This window comes from Wasmannia auropunctata, unplaced genomic scaffold (genome assembly GCF_000956235.1).
Source record: "Wasmannia auropunctata unplaced genomic scaffold, wasmannia.A_1.0 LD336028.1, whole genome shotgun sequence".
NCBI lineage: Eukaryota > Metazoa > Arthropoda > Insecta > Hymenoptera > Formicidae > Wasmannia > Wasmannia auropunctata.
In genome coordinates, this window is record NW_012026862.1 from 518,317 (window position 1) to 538,247 (window position 19,931).

General features: G+C 47.4%; 1 protein-coding gene across 2 annotated transcripts in view; it reads left to right on the forward strand.

The window, feature by feature from the left end:
- Positions 1–19,931, forward strand: part of LOC105452599 — a 38,694-nt gene that overhangs the window by 17,743 nt on the left and 1,020 nt on the right. The window lies entirely within an intron of this gene.

The window sequence follows — 19,931 nt, forward strand, 5'->3', positions numbered from 1 at the left end:
AGAGAGAGAGAGAGAGAGAACGGGGTAGTCCGTCCGACTGTGGAAATAAGAAATGTCATTAAAGTTTCTCCCGATCCTGCGTGTCGATCCTTTTTTCCTCGGGCGAACCCGACCGACCCCGCGTGTTCGAGAGTTGCCGATCGCTCTTGCTCAAGCCCCTACCCCCTCCGCGACCCTCCCCCCGTGCCCCGCTCCCGGCCGCTCCCTTTCGCGCTTCTTCTGATTATTCCTTATTCTCTGGAAGAGCGGAGGGTAGGGGATGGAAACGGGACACCGGCGGTGGCTCTGGTAGTTATCTGCATTGGAAATTCAGGACCCGGGAAGAAGAAGAGGTTGGTTAAGGTGGTGACCGCCAACGCGCGAGAGATCCTCTTGCCTTTAGTTACCTCCTTACTCTTTTTTTCTTTAATTTCTTCCACTTCTCACTCGGCGGGCGAGCCGCGGAGTTTCTAATTGCGAGGTCCGATTGGTTATTCCGAGTGCCGCTCCGGCGCGAAACTCGCCGCTTTTCTTGCCGGCGCGCTGCAGCTAGGGATATAGACGGAGACCGACAAAGCGCGCCCGCCGGAGTACCTTTCTTCCCGGCGTTTTCAGCGCCTTCTCTTCTCTTGCCTCTTTACAGGCAAGGCCTCTTTACAGCTTCGCACGTGCCCCCCGATTGCACGGCCCCGAATATCCATGAATATTGCGCAATCCTTTGAAAAACTTCGTTATATCTCGAACCATGGCTCGGTTCTTTCTCTCTGAGCGGGAAAACGTATTATACTCCAATGGATAAAATATGGATGTAACTCGGACAACGAATTTATATGCAAAGGCTGCATTGTGGCCTCTTTAGACGCGCCTTGATTTCATTTCTCGGCAGATTAATTTCGGGATAAAACATTGTCGAAAGCCGCGCGACTATTGCGGTCCCGCCGAGAGAATCCTCCTTGAAATTTTCGCGAATAAAAAATTGTCCCCAAAAAGGGAGAGAGAGAGAGAGAGAGAGAGAGAGAGAGGGAGAGAGAAGTAAAGTTAGAGACTAGAATGAAATCGTCGGTAATTCGCTTTCAAATGCTATGCGTGAGGGAGAGACTTCGCTCGCGCGAATTAAGTTTCATTTTCCACACGGAGGATTATAGAGCTCGCGCGCTTGAGAATCACGTATAAAATCACGGCTTCGATCGCTACGGCGCGCTATGGTAAATAATTTGATTTAACGGCGTCATCCTTTCCATGGCGCCCGCACGTTTCGCGGCATCTTCCATCCGCCTGCCTCTACCATCATCCTCCTCCTCTTCCCCCCGCGCCTGATGCTGTTCTTATTTCCGTATCTAATAATCCGGCGTACGTGGCCGCGTCGTCCGTTCGCGAGACGCCCGAGACGCAACAGGACGCGTCGCGTCGCCTGGTAAAACTCGTTCGTTGTAATACGGCACGATCCCATGAATAATAATGTTTAATTCGTCGCGGGACGCGGAAAAGGAGGGGGTGCGGGGGAGGGAGGTATGCGCGCACACACCCCCATCCTCCGGCTGATTGCGTCAAATGAAGCGCGTCGCGCTGTGACTCTAAAACGCGGAATCCGTGCTGCTGCTGCTGCTGCTCTTTTCCTGCTGTGCGACGACGGATAAATCCGCGCGTCGGCTCTGCCGAGCGCGCGCGGGTATTGAGTTATTTCTAAGATTTCTTTCGCCTTTGCCGTGTGTTCCATTTCCATTGCTATTGTGTAAGCGCCATCACAGTAGCGCGCGCCGCGGGCGGCGACTGCAAGGCGCGGCAATAATAAAACGCGAATGGCGCGTCGACCGCGAGCGCGTCGAGCGGAACGCTGAAGAATAAATATCGCGGATGAAAAATTTATCGTGGCAATTCGTTCCCTCGAAGTAGAACGAATTTCTAATGCAGAATACATCTCGGCGGCATTTTTATAGTGCATCGCGCGAAGTTCGTTGGGAAAGATTTTGAATGGCGCGCGAATGTTACGTGATCGTGAAAGAAAAGACGCCGGCTGCAGAGTAGGAAGGCATCAGGCGCTCACAAAATTGCGGTATATCCACTTACGGTGAACGTATATATATGCACGTGTATTATGCCAAGCTGGTTGGTTTTCCGGTAGCCCCGGCGTCGCGATTAATTTAACCGGCGCGGCGGTGGGTGGGTTGGGCTCGGTCGCGGTATGATAATTAAAATTTGTTGTCGAATGGCAGTAGCGCGTTCCAATCTCGCCGGACGAGTCCGCATTCTACAGCGCGGTTGTTCTACGGGGCGAGCTTTCCGAAAGAGAGAAAGAGAGAGAGAGAGAGAGAGGCCGGGGGATGAAAACGCGCGAGTGGCAAGGGGTGGCTGGAACGGATGGAGTGGACGAATCGCGCGGGCGATTCCGTTTCGTTAAGCAATTCCGACGCGCTGCGTACGATAACGTCCGAATGGCGCGCGGTGGTCGCGTATACGCGCGGAGTGGATCCGGGCGGCGCGGCGGGATTGCCTCTCTCTCTCATAACGAATGAATTTATTCGCGCGCGAGTTTACGCGGGCAGCGTTCGCATGGAAAATTTACACGGGGGGGGGAGGGAGGAGGGTCCTGGCCAGGACGGAGCTCGAGGCAGATAGGAGAATACGCCGACTTTGCAGAATTTTGGCTTCTTTTTGCACGCCCTCGCTCGCATTCGGGTCTTCCCCGCTTTATCTATACGGCTACACTTCGCTACCACCGTAGAAAACGTCGTAATTCTTTGGCCGTTACTGCCGCCGCGGCCGCGCGGTGTTTCGCCATGGGACTGTTGGGACCGCCGCATATTGGAACACTTGACCGCCGGATGTGACTACTCGTGTATAGGCTGTTGTGTACCGTCGCGCTGTCAATACTCGGGCTATCCGGGCGCCCGGTTAATGCCCCAAACGCGGTACGAACACGGGAGGGGGGGGGGGAGGGATAAACTAGGACCGTAATTAGTCTAGCTGACTAATGTCCATTCGTACCTTTCTCTTTTCACGGACGTTCGTCGCTCGAGGAAATACACTCTGCGAAGCTGATACTTTTAATCTTCAGCGCATACGGTAGCGGGTAGTATAACGGATAACGAAGTTTTATAATAACTCTATAAGTAACGAGATATTTATTTAAAGAGATGTCATTCCTGATATATCCGGCCATTATTTATTTATACGTACGATGTATTAATTTTGGATTTTGGATTTTATTAGTTTGATTCTGGACCGCTAGCTTAAAACGAGCCTGTTTCATATTTCATATTTTCTCAATGAAAAACCTCTCTCTCTCTTTCTCTCTCTCTCTCTCTGTAATTCTACGAAATACGAACATTTGTTAACAAAGAGATATTCATCTTGCACGCAGCGTCATATATCAGCGTCATGTAATCGATGTTACTTTGAAGAAATATTTTTATATATGTACCTTTCTAATTTTAATTTACTCCTGTTTCATTAAATTTTATAATTTACGATTCAGTAAACTAAAAATTATCCTTTCGAATCTAATGATATCGATTTCTTGTATTCTTGCGCACAGAACACGTTATCATCATTTACGAATTATCCAGTGTCGGACGAATTTTCTGCGTTTTATTACCGTGTTCATCGTTGTCGCCGGACATCGCGTTTCTCGTACAGGCCGTTATTGTTCTGTAATCAATCCGCGGATATACAGCGTACAGAGGTTTATAAAAAAATCGATGGCTCGATAAATCGGTCTACATACGACCGCGTCGCGTGTTGTTATTATATTTTTTTTTAAAGCCGCATATCGAAATTGAGTTATGCTCCTCGCACACGCGCGGCGCGGATGTCACGCGACCGATTGCAACTGGATTAATTTGACACGTTGTATGTATAGATATATATATTTTTTATTTTTTTTTATAGCGGTACAGCTATGCGAACGATGCGTGTATCGCCGTGACTATTCCGCATATTCCGCGGGGGCTCTAGAAAATCGATTAATTCGTCTATTGATCCTGCGAAGGAAGGAGAACGCGGCAATTTTTCGCGCGGAATTGTTGCCGTATAGAACCTTTTGTTCTTTCCGTTTCAGACAGACGGGCGCATTGAATGGCTCATAAAGATTCCCCGGCGATACTCGCTCTTCCCCGCAGACGTGAGCTTCGCGCAACAACTTTTCGCGCGGTAGAACAGATCGCGCGGCGATTCTGATCGCGGGGCGCGAAGATTAATTGCCGCTCCCGCGCCTTCTACTTTTTACACCGTTACTCCGCGCCTAATTTTTCTATACGCAAGTTTTTTAGTTTCGCCCAGAGTTTCCCCCTCCTCCTCCCTTCTCCACGAATCTCCGGGATTAAATCGATCGATCTTATATATGGGCTTCTTTAGTCGCTCTCTTACTTTCGGTCGCGATTTTCCGCCATTATCATTTTCATGCGGTCTTCCAGCCACGTGTTATCGTCATTATCGTTGCCGCTTTTCACGTTCCCTCCTCTCCCCTTCCCCGCCCCCGCGATTTGGACGTTTCCGAGTCCGCTCTCGCCGGAACCGTGATTTCGCGGTATCGCTTCCCACCGCCAAGCTATCCTCCCTCGGCGCGGACTTACGGGAGATGCGGCGATAACCCGCGCTCATTGCGCAATTCCGCATCACATGCAATACCACGGAATGCGATCGCGGGCCGCTTAATTTCTACGTGTTTGTTTCCATCCCGTGTCTTATCGCGCCGCATCGCGAACGCGATTCCGTTCTTATCTTCCATACACGGGGCCACGGGCGGACGTTCCCTTCCGCGTTTCTTTCTTTTTTGCTTTTTTAATTTACCAATCTATCAATCTTGATGAATTCTCCCAACGAGAAGAGATCAGCCGCTATAGATTCGATGGACGCTGGATAACGTCCGCTAATTGCTTTCCCCCAATTCTGAGACATCTCCCGCGTATACACGCGCGCGCGCGCGCATGGTATAGTTGAGAATCGGCTGGCGTACCGTGTCTCAAATTGGCATACTCGTGAGAGAAGTTTTTCGCAGTGTGTACGGCATGTGCCGTTCCGTTTATTCGCACACGATTGCCCCAAATCGTCGTAAGTCACGGGGAGAGTTAACTCCCCTCCGACCCCTCCGGCCGGTCCTGCAGTCCGTCCTCCGTCGCGACGACGAAACGTTTTCCCTCGATATTCCGCGCGCGTATCTTGCAAACGAGATTCCGTTCCAGTGAGAGAAAGAGAAGCGGAGGTGGGGAAAAAAATTTCAGCTGGTTCGCGAAAGAAGAAGGTTGTGAAGACCCTGGGACATTATGCGCGCGGAATAGTCTTAGAAAATGTCATGACTCGACGGATGTTGCGCGCGGAGGATTTTCCCGGTAACCAAGTCGCGAGCGCAACTGCGGTTCTCCACCCGCTGTTCGTCGCGCTTCGTCCGAGGTGCAGGAGATATATATAGTTACGTCTGACTCTACGGAATGTGAAGAAATGTCAAACATTAAAAACGTCTAATACACAGACGCTTTAACGAATGCGGCGAAAATTATCTCGAATCTCGTAAGCGAGTTACATCCATCCATACATCTTCCATTCCCCGTGCAAACCGAAGCGGAGCTATTTGCCCGAGGCTAACATAATTTGAAATTGTAATTTACACTCGGCCCGGACTGGACGGGCCATATCAACAACCTCCCCCTTTCGAGAAGAGCCAACAAGGACGATATACGTTTCGCCGTCTCGTGTCGGCGGAGATCCGTCCGGAAAAGCGACCGCCTTAAATCTCCCGGAGACAAATGGCGCACACACGACACGATTTCGTCGAAAGACGCCCGGTAATCACTATATGTGTACTCTCTGAGGCGCCCGACAAAAAGCCCGTCGAGTGGCACGTCGAAAAATTCGAGTGTATTTCGGAATATCGCTCGAACGAGGGGGAAGGAGGGGGTAGGGAAACGCGGGACGAGAACGAGACGGCGACGGTCGCGGGGAGAGGTGAAAAAGGGACGGGAAAAAGCCAACATTAAGAGGCGCTGAGCTGGCGACACGGCAATCTCAGGAACTGGCAGGAAAAAATCCACCCGCCCCCGACGCTTGAAAAAAGAACTCGCTAAAAGGTCGTTAAGGTTAATGTGCCGCGAGGAGCAGACGAGGGCCTGAGAGCGTCGTTTACTTGTCTGCGGTTCATTTCGGAGGTGCGGAGGTTGCCGTTCGTCGTGCCCCGGCGCTAGAACGCCTAGCTTGGACGCTGTAAGCCGCGACGAGGAGGGACCGACTCCGGACTCGTCATCCTGATGGTTGTATTTATTCTGCATCGTTGGATCGAATTTGTGAAGAAAAAAAAACGCTTGATTTGCGTAAAAGCGAAGGGAACAAAAAGCGGTTGCGAAGGAAGAGCCTCTCCCGAGGCTGTATGTTAGTCCATTAAATAATTAATTTCTAACTCTAATATCTGAACAGCGACACAATATAATGTTGTGTTAATATATGTAAATATACAGATGTTGAGCCGAGAATAAAATCTCAAGCGGTCAGCGAAGCGTATACTAGTTCACGTAATAATAAATTTTAATTGTTATTTTTAAATAGCGCGTGCTGACGATGATGAAAGACTTGCGTCAGACGGGGAAAGATGGATCAAATAATACGCATAATTTGCATATCACGAATTTACTAAATGCGCATAATTTCAGTCAGTATTTCACCCTAGAAGTTAATTGTTATTAAAGGGTGCGATTATTCTCTCCGTACGGGGCAAAATGAAGCTGTACAGCTGCGGGATGTAGAAGTTTTCAGTTTGCAAACTTTCGCTGATTATGTTGTTCGTTACCCATTTATTCTTATTCAAATATGAGCGGTTTTATCGAACGTGATGCAATATACATCTGTTAAGTACTGCAATTAAAATATTTTGACACCCAAATGACTCTTCTCATTTTTGCAATAATATATTTCTAATTTTTGAAATTTATTTATTAGTTCTATTTTTACTTATTAACCGTTAAGATGTGAAAATGCCAACACAATACAAAACGAATCTTGGTGCTTGATAATACTATAATATGTGAATCTTACAATTCTCAGTTCAGGCAAACTGCGCGCCGGTCTAACTAATCGTCGGTCTTTAAAACGCAACTTCAAACCAAATAGTATGTAATATTTTCAGAAAGTTTAAAAACAGATGCTCTATGAGCATCGAATTATTAGATTGCCTTGCCAATTTAATTGTGATATTACTACTATTTGGTTTGGAGTTGCGTTTTAAAGACCGCAACGATTAGAGTAATTAATGCAGTTTGCCTGAACTGAGAATTGTAAGGTTTACATAATATATATCAAGCACCAAGATCCTTGAACCGTGTTGGCGTTTTCGCATTTTAATTGCTTGTAACATTCCACGATCGATTCTGATACTTACTCATTTATTTAATTATTAATTCTATTTTTCTATACAATATTTTATTTTATTTTTTATATAATATTTTATCTTCTTTTTACATCGTGCAGATGTACGAAACAAAAATCTATAATTCTTTTATTCGCAACAACTGTATGTTAACATTACCTATAAAAAATTATTTTCAACGTGAGAATTAATGAGCGCTCATAGATTTCTGGAAAATTGGAATTAAGCAGCACAAAGGCTTTTTTACAGCATACTTCCGTAAATTTCTGACGAGCGAATATTAACTCTAGTAAAAAATCTAGTAAAGGACACCTCTAGTAAAAACTCTAGTAAAGGACACCTCTATTTTGAATAGTTTTGTTTAACACGAAATTTGAAAACAATTATGTTCTTTTTTCGAAAGTTTATATTACCAATCAATTGGTCAGACAATTTTACATTGAGAAACACATTTTGCTTTAATTTTGCTTTTTATTTTCAGAAGATATAAAACTTTAAAAAAATTCGCTTAGTGCGAATTCGCACCCAGGTGTCCTTTACGGGTTAAAAAGACAGCAAGATGACACTCGGCGCGTTCTACAATTTTGAAATTCCAGCGCGGATTGCGCCACCAACATATTCGCGATTAATTCAATTTGCATCTGTTACTTACACGATACGATAGACCGGTGTACACAATAGATTCCGCATCGATTGAATTATCTCCTCGGCACGTTCGCCAACTTTCCCGGAAAGACGACCGTACCGCATAATTTTGCGACGCGCGTGCGATCGCGAGCCGGGTCCGGCACGTGAAGGGAAGCGCGCCGCGTTGCATTATTATGCCGGCGAAATTGCGTTTTACGGCCGACAAATTTTATTACGTGAACCTGGCTCGCGGGTAATATGGTAAATTTGCGGGGGAGCATAAAAAGGAGGCGAGAGATCGCCGGGAAAGAGAGAGAGAGATAGAGAGAGAGAGGCGGGGGAGGAGAGGGACGCCTTTCGCACTCCCAAATCCTTAAAGCCCTTTAAGCCCCACGGTGACGCCGGATCTCACGTAGTTCCCGAACGGCGAACGAGAGAGGGAAAGGGGTGAAGAGGGGGAGGAGCGTCGATGAGGGGCACCCCGCGGAATAAGCGCCGAACGATGGATGAATTGGAGCTTAACTCTGTGGCGGCGCGATTTGTACGCCCGCTCGTTTCCGTCGATTTGAATGGTTAATTCGCCGATTATCTCGTCGACCCGACCCACCTCTTAACCCGGCTCCAACGACGTGTCGTGCTTTATGGTCTCCTCCAGATTCGAATATTTCAACGGCGCGTACGGTAAGAAAACGCTTCCGGTTGCGGTTGTCGGGAGTGAAAAGCGGCTGTAATTGTGACGATTGAGATAATACGAGAGTTGAGAGAAAGAGAGAGAGAGAGTGTGTGTGTGTGTATACACACTGCACAGCACGTAACAAGTGCAAAGCGGATTAATTGATGCAATAGCCACGCAGTTGCACGTTGTTTGTGCGCGGTACATTATTTTCTCACTCCTCATATTGCCGTCACGGGGGGGGGGGGGGAGAGTCGAGTAGGAGGAGGAGAAGGGGTTGCAAAGTACCCGTTACACATTACAGAAACTCGCGAACGATATATCCTAGATAAGAGCTATTGGTTAGTCAGCTCGTTCAATGGAAACGTTGTTCCCTTGAATGGCGTGCGCGCCGAGCTAAAAAGGGAAGGGAAAAACAAGGGGATGAAGTATAAGCCCGGCGGTGGGAGAGAGACGGCGATAGACAGATAGATAGATAGATAAATCGAGAAAGAGCGGAAAGAGAGATAGCCGCGGCTGCGGCGGGTGTGCGCGAGAGAGCGCGGGGGAGGGGAAGGGGGAAGGGTAGGTGGCGAGAGAGGGCGGAAGGGGGAGGGCGAAACGAAAGGAAAAGAGTACGAGCCGGGGGCCGGCGAGCTCACGGGCGTGAGATTCTCAGATAAAATATCCAATTTAAAGTTTCATCGTAATTTTACGATTCTTGGAAGTAAATTAATAGTATTATCTACTGGCACTTCCAACCACCTTCCACCCTTCCCCCTCCACCCCGCCCCGCTGTCGCTTTCCACCTAACGCCGACCTTTCGCCTCCGCGGAAGGGAACTTTGAAAATAAGCAGCCTATTACTCATTACTCGGCCACGCTTATCGGGGGGAGGACTCAGAGGCGTCCCGGAGGATCTTTCTGGTCGTCGTTCGGGGAACGACTTCGACTTTGATATATAAGGTGTCCGAGATACAGCCGGTACGTGGTGTGGCTATATATATAACGCGACTTCGGCGTTCGGCGCGATATATAGATTTAAGGAGGCCATTAACGGAGGAATTAGAGACCGGGGAAACGATTTGCGCGCCGCGCGATTGCGATATGTCTCTTACGTGTTCGCGAGAAAGTTGTTATCGATCCGATTCGATTTTTTTCTTCTTTTCTCTTACTCGGCGCACGCCCAGCGTGTGCTCCGTTCGGCGAAGTTCGCGAGGAATCGAGAGGGAGACACATTAGACGTTTGAGAAGGACCGCAAGTTGACTGCGTCGGCCGTCCTACCGAGTGAAAATGAGTTTTTGATATTTATTGGATATGCGCTGTATGCGCCGGCAGGCCCCGCGACCTGCATGCGCGGCGATAGAAAAATAAAATTGGCAAGAGACAGAGGCGTTCCTCCGCGCCGGGGAAGCCCCTGTCCTTCTCACGTAGATCGTATCGACGGCCAACGATGCTGCAAATATATCTATTTCCCTCTGCCGTTCCCTCCCCCCCTCCCCCCGCCTCCCTGCGTGCGTGTCGCCTCGTCGGAGAATTTTTACCGTCAAGCTGTCACGTTCACTTTTACGAGTTTTCAAAACATATACTCGCGGTATGTACATCCAGATCTCCGTTTCTACTTCGAGCGATGGCACGGCGAAACTAGTACGAGTTACAAAGAGGAGAAAGCTATAGCGAGCCCGGAAATTTAAAAGCTTCGCGAAGAGCAGAGGCGAATGACAAATGCGGCTTATTAATCTTAGACACACTGGAACAATACAGATCCCGTTAAATTCCGTAACGGAAAATTTATTCATATTCCACTTGAAACAGGATATTAATTCTTGCCCGCAGTAACTTGTCAGCTGATTTGAATTTTGCGGCAGAGTGGCGTAACTGATACCATTTACAATTTAACTCGAGCGCGAATAAGTTTCTGCAAATATTGAAAAAAAAAAAAACAAATGTAAACTAACTGAAACGACACAGTTGCTGCATCTTTTATTGTTTCCACGCGATATAGCGTTCATTCTTTATCATCGGATAAGGATACAACCGTTAATAGAATTCAATGGAACATTCCGTGGATTAATTCGAGTCGCGAGTCTTGATGGGAGAAGAAAATATTTCGGCGGAAGATAGAATTACGCTCCCAAGCTCCCCTAGATTGTTTATCGCCGCATATTTGCCGTACAGAGTGTGCACCGACGAGTGTTTTATTCGCCCTGGAGAACGCGAGACTTAACAACGGCTGGCCGTGACGGTGAGACAATCCCGGTTTCTCTCGCACGCAGCAGTCGAGGACACGGGCATATGTATGTAGGCCCGGTCTGACGTATGCGGCTACCCACTCCTGCGCGGAATGAGGCGAGGGCTGGCAGGCTCTCTCTCATCCCGGGCCGAGAAGAGAGAAGTCACCGGCAGACCATCTCAACGGCGAATATATGACCCAGATCTGTAATTTTTATCCGCTTCCTTATCCCTGTTCTTATCCCCGCCCTATACCGGCCACCCCATTTCTCTGCCCTCTCTTTACGCCAGCGCCACGGCGCGCCGCGCGAATCCTTCCCCCCGCGCGCCGCGTACGTTTCGCTCTCCTAATTTCCGTCCCGCGCTCGGCGGGGACTTCTTTCTTCCGCTCGCACTCGACCCCGATGGCTTGTCGCCAAATTGACGAGGGTCATTGAAAATTTCGCGAATTACGTACGTCGAATTAAGGAACTTCCATATACGTATACCCCTCGTCTTGCGCGCGCGAAATCCATTTCGCGGACGCGAGAGCCACAACAAGTGGAAATATTTGTCGGCGTCCGGAAACGTTTCAGCGATACGTCGTTTTCGATAATTAATAGCACGCGCGGCTTATCGAACCGCATAATTGAATTGCTTTCCGCCGTCTTTGGATGCATTGAATATTCATTGTCTTCTCTGTGCATGCACAGAATTTCAAACTAAGTCGGAACGCGGAGAGAGGGAAGATGAGGAGGGGGGGAGGGGGAGAGGGTATCATCGCATGTCGGCGCATCGCGAGCTTGAGCGATTATGCTTGCATTTTCTTGCATAGAAAATAAAATGACTGCCGCGTCACGCGGAGAGGATCTCCCTCGATCCCCCTCTGAAGTCCGCGCGCGGGCAAGAGTACGCGGCATCCCCCTGTCGCGTGACTCGGACGATCTCAGATCGGATTTGCCGATACCGTTTATATGCGCCAGCCCCCCGACCGAGCGGCCGACAGAACCACAAAGTACACAAAGCAGAATCTAAAGAGGTTCCCGGGGAACCGCCGCCGTCGTCGTGGATAGCCGCTTAAACGGATGTCTGGCGAGGAGCTGGTTCTCGTTAGCTGGATCCCGGGATATTAAAATGAAATGAACTTCGTGCGATAAATCATAATATCCGAATGTCACATACTTCACCTAACTAATATTAAATGTAAATTTATTTTGAAGGGACTGAGACAAGAGACGACAGTATCAGATTTCTAGTTTGTACGTATATATAATTCTCTACCCATAACCGTCGTATTTATATTGCGAATCTTGACCAGTTTCTGCTGATACAAGCACGAAGAGGGTACTATAATTATATTTCTCTCATTTTCAATCACACATTTCTCTCACCGTTTCTCAATCGTCGGCTAGTTCCTCGCCTTTACGGCACGGTATATCGAAGCGTTCATTACGCCTTGGATACTTGGATTACGCGACAGAGATATGCCTGTAATATCTTAGTTTCGCTAGCGAAGCGCATCCATTGCGGTTCAGCAGCTCTCTCGTGGGCGGGACAGCGTCCTCTCTCTCGCATAGCGTTCTATCCTAGGTGAAGGGACGCAAACGGTGCAGCGAGAACATCGGGTTCCCCGATAAACGGGTCCGGCGTTATTCGGCGCGTGTGTACACGCGTGCAGGACTCCTTTGACGTGCGCTACGGGGAGCGCTTTAAGGAGAGACGACGCCACCACCTAAACCGCCACCCCACACGAGGCCGCATATATCCGGGATGAGAATCTTAATATCCGCTTACAGAACGTCCTAATTGGTTTATTTTAGAGCTGCCAGGAGAATTTGAATTATGGCGTTTTAATGCCGCCCGGTGGCAACACACCGGCGACCATCTTCGCAGCTCTCCCCTTTATCACCCCCCCTCCCCGTTCGCTTTTCCACTCCCCCATCCCCCGTCCCTCCCCTCGATTTTCGGTCTTTGTCCGCGTCCTCCTCTCATCTCCTACCGCGCGCGTCTGTCGTGCGCGCCGAGTCAATTTCGGTCGATAGACACACACGACAGCTGCAACGTTTATACCGCGCTGCCGTGCATACCCTTAATATCCGCCTCAACCTGTAATTAAGCCTCCACTTCCCATTAGGCTCGGTTCCGTGGATGTGTTTCCCTCCGCTCGGAAACCGCCCTCTCCCTTTTTTCCGCCAACCCGCAACAGCCGCGGAACCGGCGGATACCCCGGCGGCCGGGGGTATCCTTCCTGCGATCAGTAAAATTATCCTCCCGCACGACGTTTCGCCGGATACTTTTTAACGTTTTCACCGCCCGTTGTCACGGACGATCACGAAGGGCTTTTAGAGATTCCATTAACGAGTATCTGTATTAATCCATTAAACGATTAAAGAGATTAAGACTCTCAATTAAGCGTCAATTTTATATTCAGCGCTGCAGCATTAACGCGAGATTAGTTTTTCAATAAATTAGTACCTTTCGAATGAAAGAAGATCGGTGTGTGTGTAATAATAAATATGTAAGGATGAAACGAACCTATTAGGAACGCTGCCAATTAGAGACTATATAATTGAAATAAAAATTTCAGTATTAAAATTGTAACTGAATTCTCGCTATCGCGGCATACATTTTTATGAGTCATTTATCTGACGAAATTGTAAAATAATGTCTTACCAATTAATGTCTGAGAAACTTTTATGAGCAGAAGTTCGATGCGGAATGTAGATTTTCGTCTGCCGCATAATGAGCAGCGTTAAATACGCATTCTCACGCGTTCACATTCACGTCGCGCATTCGCGAAGAGATCTAATTTTAAAATAAAAAATAAAGAGAGACGCCAAGAGAAATTCTTTTCCCCACGGGACGCGCATAATCTCACCTTTGCCGACCTTCGCAACGTCGATAAGTACGTACTTACGCGGAAGGGTCCGGAAGGGTTGCGGTATCGCTGACATATTTTAATTTAGTGCAGCGCGGATATATATATATATATATATATATATATATATATATGTATACGTATATATTATAAACGCCGGCGCAGTGCTGAGTAAAAGCTCTCTTCGCGCTTCTTCACAGAAAAATATTACGATGTTAGAGCCAGGCGGAGAGGGAGAGGGATGGGATCATCTTCTCTATACGCGCGCGGCCCGCGCGCGCGGTTTTCTCTTCGTCGCTATGATATATCATAAGTTCCATTACACCCACCGCCGCGACGGGCGCGTTACATTATCGCGGCACGTTTCAGCTATAAAGGCATCTGTCAGGTGAAATAGCCACGGTCCTTCCTCGTCTCCTCCTGTGTACTACGACGGATAAATTGAATTTAACCGCTCGAAGAGAGAGGTGGACGTGTCGCGACTTTTGAGGGGGAGTTCTTTTCGTCCGGCGCGACGCGCGCGGAAGAGAGCTCCCCGTCCCGGATGTATAATCGGGATGGCCCTCTCTTCCGGGGCGCGCGAGTCGGGCTTGATTGATTATACAGTCCGGATGTCCGCCACATAATTAAAGAAGGGAGAGAAAGAAAAGGGATAGATTAAAGAATATATTACTTTATTTAAGTTTTTGAGACGAACTCTCGAACTCTCGAAACGTAGACAAGTTAGTGTAATTTCAATTGTAATTATAATTTTTGCCGTCGCGCGTATATGACTCTCTCTCTCTCTCTCTCTCTCTCTCTCTCTGTTTCTATCTCGCGAAAGAGTAAGCAAACGTCATTTAAATTTAAATTAAACTCTCGGCCATTTGGACATGTAATTATCATTCTCGCATACAGATATACAAACCCGGGCGCTAATGCGTAACTTTAAATTGGATCCGTGTCTTCGAACTTTGAAGACACCCGTTATAATAACGTCTACGTGGATATTAAACGTACATTCAGGATGTTTGCTGCACCTATGGGAAGCCTTCGAGTGCCATGACTCGGTATTAGAGGTATCTTTCAATATGCGACCATGATCTCCGGGGCTTCCTCCTCCTCCTCCTCCACGATCTTCTCCTCCGACTTCGTCTCATCCCTCGTCTCCCCCTCGCATCAACCCCTTGCAGCCATCCGGCCTCGGGTTCCACGTCAACCTCTGCCACCACACGTTATTCGCTCGGTATTATGAATTTAGAAATATCATAATATTGGCGACGTGTTTTCACGATATTGAATTTCAGGCGCGCGCTCGCGCGGGCGGGTCTCTCTATAGCGTCCAGCGCCCAAGCCTGCAGTGGAATACTTAACATTCCTGCTACTCTGTATACGCGGTGCGATTTCTCGAGCAACATTACCGCGTGTCGCGGTAAATGCCGGGAATTACACGGCTGGTTTCACAGTGTCCTTTGTGTCGGAATTTGTTCCGCGGCGTCGTCGGGTCGTCAGGCGGCGTCTGAGAGTTCGGCGCGCGCGCGACGGCGAAACTCGCTAAATCTTTCCAATTAAAGAAAAAAAAAAAAAGAAAAGAACGGATCTTCATTACAGTCTCTTGCCGAAAGAAGAGAGATCATTCGGAAGAGACGAGCCCGTTATCCTTTAAGTTTCGAGTCTACCTTAACGCTAAGCGCGCGCGTGCGCTTCGCGCTACGGAATAAATTGCCTCTGAAAGTAAATTTGTCTCTGCGCAAGTGGAATTCTCAACCAGTTACCCCGTGTCGCGGCGGGGCGACACGTTATACCGTCGCCTTTCGCTACGTCGCTCCGCGAAAACGTTTTCCCTCGTCCTCCGGACTCCGTGGGAAGAGGAAAAAAAAGCTGTCCCGCGTCTCTCCTCCGGCGAGACGTTTGTACACTGAAATTTAAGAAAGCCGCTCTATCTAGGCGACTTTCCGCCGCGCCCCTCCGTCGGAGTCTCTCAGCTCTCTCTCTCTCTCTCTCTCTCCCCCTCGTGTCTCTCCCCTCGCGTCGGCAAACCTGGCGCCCGCGATCGACGTCCAATCCTTGAAAAGCTGCACTCTCTTTGAGGGGCTCCTGGAAAAAGTTGAAAGGCCCTCCCTCCGCCACTCGAGCTTCAGTTCAGCCCCGCGCGTCCTTTACGGACTGCACTGTCGCGGCTGTCTCCCTCTCCCCCTCTCTCTCCATCTCTCTCCTCTCTTGCCTCCCTCTCTTCGAAAATCGTCCGGATTAACTTTATATAACTTCGCCCGGGAGCCGCGTATAAATCAAAGGAACGCAATTAATCGGATCTTGATTGCAATACTTCGCGGACTTTCAATATCCAATTCAAGGCGGCCAGTCGTGCTCGTCTCACCTGCCGGCGCGGATTTTCCGCCACTCGCTCGAGCGGGGCGGCCGACGTATGCGTTATCCCTCCGCGGTCGCTGTAACTATTGTGATCGACGTGAAAAATTTCTTTTTACTCCTGCTAGCAGATGGAAATGTACAACGATCCTCCTACGCTATATAGTTAGTTTTACGCGCAACGCGAAAGCGCAACGATAAATATCATTACAGTCGAATGAAATATGGCAGTCGAAACGTTATATACGATTACGAATTTTAAACAACTTCAATAATTCCGAATTCCCAATTGATTCAATTATCTCGATAAAATTACGAAACACGCGCTATCCTATATATATTTTTGCCATTTAAACTCGACACTCCGCGACGCAGTTCAGCAGTTCTCCTATCTGGCAGATGTTGATTCCGCCGTCAATTTGCGAGATTGTCGAGATTCGTCGGGCCGGGACAAGGGAGCGGCGTTCCCTTCCCGCCGTTGCATTCTGCAGGCCAAAGTTGGCGCCGCGGAACTGCGAAACCAAACTTCCTTTTCCGCGACGGAAGTTCGACTACCTGCGGGGCCGGGAGGGCCGGCCGTTGGGTGACAATGAGCCTAAGGTAACCACAGCCGGGTGGTGTCTCCGCTATTGTTGTCGCTGGTTGCCGACGGAGTTAGACGGTGCCTGACCTCGGTTTCCGTGATTCGCAGAAGTACCTAACCGGGGGCTCCGCCTTTGAAGACGTCTCTCCCGCAAGCGCGCGCGCGCGCTGACTACATAATGAGTCTTTCTACTTACATGGCACCTACGTACGTCCTCCCACGCGAGTTCCAGCACTTCGGGGTTGCTCCCGGCAACCTTTGTGTTCCATCTTGCGCTCCTTCTTGATTCGACAAATTCGTATCGAAGTGTCGTCGCCCTTTGCAAGTTGCGTCTTTGGGAAAGGTATTTAATTCGTGCAGCGAGGCACGGTCGTGGCGCTCGAATACGTAAAATCTGCCGAAGCGCTCGGAATGCGAGAGAGAGACGAGGCACGTTCCGAGGAAAAAAGAATTTAATTATATTCTCGCGTTTAAAAAAATTTCGTTTCAAAAATTGCCCTCTTGAAATGAAAAAACCGATACAGAGAAACTTGATGAATCGAGAATCGGTTTCAATTAACTCGTCGCCAATCGAAAGAACGAGATAATTACTCTCGTTAGATGCATATTTGCTGTTTGCAAAATGAGTTAATATTTTTAAATTTGTATATATAGACAAGACAATCGCGCGACGCGCGCTTTTCGCGTTACATTGCGCTGTTATTATTACACCAATATAATTAAGAAAAGTAAGCGCTCTCCGCAACCGCAAGTGTGTTTTCCCCAACGTGCCATCTTGCCGTGGCATTGCAGAGGCGTGGATTCTCATTAAATGAGATTTGGGGTTTAATTATCTTAGAAGGTACGTTTACAGCTAAAATGATTCAGCCGAGGAAATACATATCCGTATTTTCTGGGTGGAACATCGAAAAAAAATGTAAAAACCATTTTTACAATTAAAATGTCAGATAATTAAATATAAAGCATCACGTTACTACTCATTTACGTGATGCTAAAGGTATCACTTGCTTTATCTGTCATTTGTTTTGCCTGTATCTGGTTTGCTCTTGTTCGTACATAATTTCCTCGAGTTTTTTTAATTAAAAAAGAATACGTTGTGTAATTATAAAAATACGCAATGTGTGAGTTAATTCTAATTGCCTTTGATGATCGTACAAAGGTTAATTACAATTGTAATTGTAATTTAGGTTACATATAAAATAACCCTCGTTCGGACAAACGATTTGTTTCCGCAAAGATGATCATATACATCAAATATTAAATTACTATTAATTAATTATCGCGTATGGTATATACATCGAATTTTGTATGCCTACTCTGCCGAAATCGCGCGGACGTCCTAATGAATGATTGTAATTGCCCAATAATAATACACGGCAAAATATTTCTTCATTAATACATGTTAATATATTCAGATGGAAATGTAACAATCCTCCTACACTAGTTAGTTTTACGCGCAACGCGAAAGCGCAACGGTAATCATTACAGTCAAATTACAAACCGTTATGTTTGTTACATAATTAATCTCGCCTCGTGATTTTCCGAATAATCAATACGCTGTAAAAATACGCGGCATACAATGATAATCATTATAATCTCGCGTGTGATTAATGATCGGAAAATGAAATTATTATATGGAATGTCGAACGCGCGATGTGGAAAGGAAAGAAAGAAAAATAATAATAATTGAACGCTTTTCCCTCGTGGCGCGAGGGAATTTCAGCGGATTTTTATTGCGAGAATTAGTACGATCGGCATTATACTTCATTAAGACAACGCGCAACTAATATCCCGGTGCAATCCGGCGAGGATTACAATTTGTATCGCTTCCCGGAAAAATCGTTGGCTATACTGCCCTCGCAAACCGTATAAACGCGCGCGCGCGACGACAGAATGGAGGAAAGAAAAGGGACACGCCGCGTTCTCTTCCATTTTCGAGAGTCGAATCAAGTCTATCCGTTTCTCCCCCCCGCCTCCCCCTTTTTTTCCGGCTCCCTTTCCGCGCGGTGCAGCGGCACGGGACGACCCGATAGAAAGCAAGAAAGAGGAGAGAAGAGGAGGAGAAAAAAATCGGATTGTCCGGTTTGTTGGACCGGCAGCGCTGACTCCGCAGGCTCAGCCAGTAATACATCAGGGGCTTACTAACCCCTCAAACGTAAAATACCCATCTAACCCACTCCCTCATCTCGCCGCCGTCTCCCTCCTCACCCCATCCGTCCCCCTCCCCCGCCCATCCCCCGCCCCTCCACGGTGGCACGGTGGCTGGAATTCTTTCGTATATATACACTTGTACATGACGTTGCAGCCGCGGATGCACTAGCACACGTTCATACGGGGAGTTATGAGGGATCTTCTCCCCCGCGCAGTGAGGAAAGAGTCGCGCACGTATATAGCGCCCCCGGAATACTGCACACCCGGATGATAAGGGGCCAAGTTTTAAAGTTTTTAATGCGTCGTCCCCCGGTTGATGGCCCGATCTGTCCGCGTTACCTCGGGCGTAAATCGCGGAAAACGTATATCGTCGTCCCGGCGTTTGCACTTTGGAGAACCGGGATGAAGCGCGTGCCCTCGCGCGTATCCGCGCGTACGGCAAACGTTCGCGAGAGATAGGGGAGAGTTGCCGAATGCGTACCACTTAAGATATTTTTGATTATATTTCGCATTAGGTATTATTTAGAATGCAAACGAACGTTGGAAATGTTGTAGCTTGATGTTCAAGGCATCTAATATTATATGTTAAATCTTTCACTAATAGCAAATTAATTTGTTCTAAGCCTTTTTGCAACATGCTGTCAAAAGCACGATTCAGCATAACCAGTACGCCTAAATCGCACCTGTGAGTTTTATTAATAGTACCGCTTTTTAAACTATTGAATTTATGAATGAAAATAATTAAAAACACAAGAATAATAAAAGAATCATAAATTAGTACCTACTTTAATTGTAATTTACAAACAATAGCTGTTTTGCTTACGCAACTCGATGACGGTTTTTTCCTCTACAGACTTGCTACAAAGCAATTTCGATCGTGTTAAAATAAATAATGTTGATTATGTCATGTGATCTAAAAATAAAGATTAGTGTTTCTAAATTGTACCGATACGATATAAGAACCCTTATGCTGGTTAGGTTAGGTACGATTTAGGAAACTTGACAGAGATAAAATATTGATATAATTTTTATAATAATTATATGTATGTATATATAATAAATGTAAAGTATCCCATAAACTTTTTTTAGGAAAAAATAACAATTTAATTAAAAATTGCATAGTTACAGATCGGAAGAGCACACGTCTGAACTC